The following is a 2,500-nucleotide window of genomic DNA, read 5'->3' as shown; positions in this document are numbered from 1 at the left end:
CACCCTTCCTACCCTTACTCCCCCACCCTTCCTACCCCTCCCCCCACCCTTCCTACCCCTACTCCCCCACCCTTCCTACCCCTCCCCCCACCCTTCCTACCCCTCCTCCCCACCCTTCCTACCCCTACTCCCCCACCCTTCCTACCCCTACCCCCACCCTTCCTACCCTACCCCCCACCCTTCCTACCCTTACTCCCCCACCCTTCCTACCGCTCCCCCGCACTCTTCCTACCCCTACTCCCCCACCCTTCCTACCCCTCCCCCCCACCCTTCCTACCCTCCCCCTCTCACCTTAATTCTTCTCTCCAACCTCGGTATTAACGGCTCCTGCGCCCCTTCCCACACCCAGCGCTATCACCAGCTGTGTGTGTGTGAGGACACGTGCGTGGATATTACATACAGTACATACATACTTACATGCGTAAATACATACATACATATACACACATTCTCTCTCTCTCTCTCACTCACACACGCACATATATATCTATATCTCTTTCTCTCTCTTTCTTTCTCTCTCTCTCTCTCTCTCTCTCTCTCTCTCCCTCTTTCTCTCTCTCTCTCTCTCTCTCTCTCTCTCTCTCTCTCTCTCTCTCTATATATATATATATATATATATATATATATATATATATATATATATATATATATATATATATATAGCTATATCTATCTATCTATCTATCTATATCTATATCTATCTATATCTATCTATCTATCTATCTATCTATCTATCTATCTATCTATCTATATATCTATATATCTATATCTATATATATATGTATATATATATATATATATATATATATATATATATATATATATATATATATATATATATATATAAAGTGATAAATATCCATAAGTAATCACAGTTGGCAATCAAACTGAAGTCATGCAGTTAAATATACGAGAAAAGACATGATTCTTTTACTCCAATACCTCTCTTGGCCATCCACGTGGAAGGGTGTATGTAGGGGGAATAGTTTTACAACAATTGTGATTTTCGGAGTGTGAAAATATTGGCAAACAATCTTGAGAATTCCAATATTGTATTTGGTATTGCCCATCTTTTTCTTCTTCTTTTCTTCCTTCCTTTTCTTTCTTCTCTTATGTATTCATTTTCTACTTCTTTCCGCTTCTGTCTTTAGTTTTGCTAAGTAGGATCAGTCAACTATTTGTTCAGTCTATCCGTCAATTATTTATTCAGTCTCTCAGTCAACTATTTATTCAGTCTATCAGTCAAACACTCATTCAATCAGTCAACCAGACAATTATTCATACATTTACCTACTTAACTTTTTATTTACTCCATGGATCAGTCAATCATCCATTCATTAAAATGGTCAGTCAACCATTCACTCGATATGTCGGTGAAACTCTAAATTATCATTTAAACTAGAAAACCACCCATTTACTCACTCAGTCATTTAGTCATTCAATCAGTCAATGAGTCAGTCACTTTGCTAAATCAGTCAATTACTCAGTAACTCAGTCAATCAGTCAGCTTCCCGTCACTCAACCAATCAGTCAATTACTCAACGAATCAATCACTTAATTACACAGATAATCCATCAATTGTTTAATTACTCAATAAGCTAGTCAGTTACAATCAATTCCTCAGTCAATCAGTTTATCACTCGGTTACTTAGTGAATCACTAATCACTCATCTACACAATCAACCAGTCAATTCCTCAATGAATAACTCATTCAATAACGCAGTCACACAATCAGTGATTCTGTTATTCAGTTAATGAGTCAGTTACTCATTCCTGTCACTTGCTTTCCCGGAAATGGATTCTGTTACAAGGAAAGGTCAGTCAAAACCCATAATTATCATACCTGAATAATATCTTTTTTTCTCTTTGAGTCATTGGTTTCTCTCTCCCTGTGACCTGATTGGCGAAATCACAAATGAACCGCCAATACCTGGATTAATTAACAATTCTGCTTAATTAATCCGCCGTTGTCGGTAATCCCTCCCCTCTCTCCCTTCCCTCCCTCCTCCCCCTTTGCACCAGATCTTATAATGGACTCTCTGAGCTCCGCTTCTCCTCTCCCTCTTCATATCTATAGGTTTCTTTCTCTCGTTCTCTCTATTTCTGTCTAGATATTCGTCATCTCTTTATCTATGGATCTGCCTGTTCGTCTGTCTCTCTGACTGTCTACTGGCTGACCGTCTAATTGTCTGACTGTCTGTCTGTCTGTATGTATGTATGTATGCATGTATGTATGTCTCCTTGCTGATCTGTGTGTCTGACTGTCTGTCTATTTATGTTTCTATGATGGATAAACTTGATACACAGACCCAGGTGTGTCTGTGAACTCATATTAACACATCTCTCACTGCCTCGCATCCACCATTTCGACAGCCACAGAATGAATCAGGAGTGGGAGTCCCCCCCCTTCCAATATACCGTCTACACAACCCCCCCCCCCTCTTTTTCCTATGCCCTAACCCTCCCTCTTTATACCTTCGACAACAAGAGGGAAAAAGAG

Source organism: Penaeus vannamei, chromosome 17, assembly GCF_042767895.1.
Source record: "Penaeus vannamei isolate JL-2024 chromosome 17, ASM4276789v1, whole genome shotgun sequence".
In the NCBI taxonomy this organism is placed as follows: domain Eukaryota; kingdom Metazoa; phylum Arthropoda; class Malacostraca; order Decapoda; family Penaeidae; genus Penaeus; species Penaeus vannamei.
Note: the sequence above shows the minus strand (reverse complement) of the source record.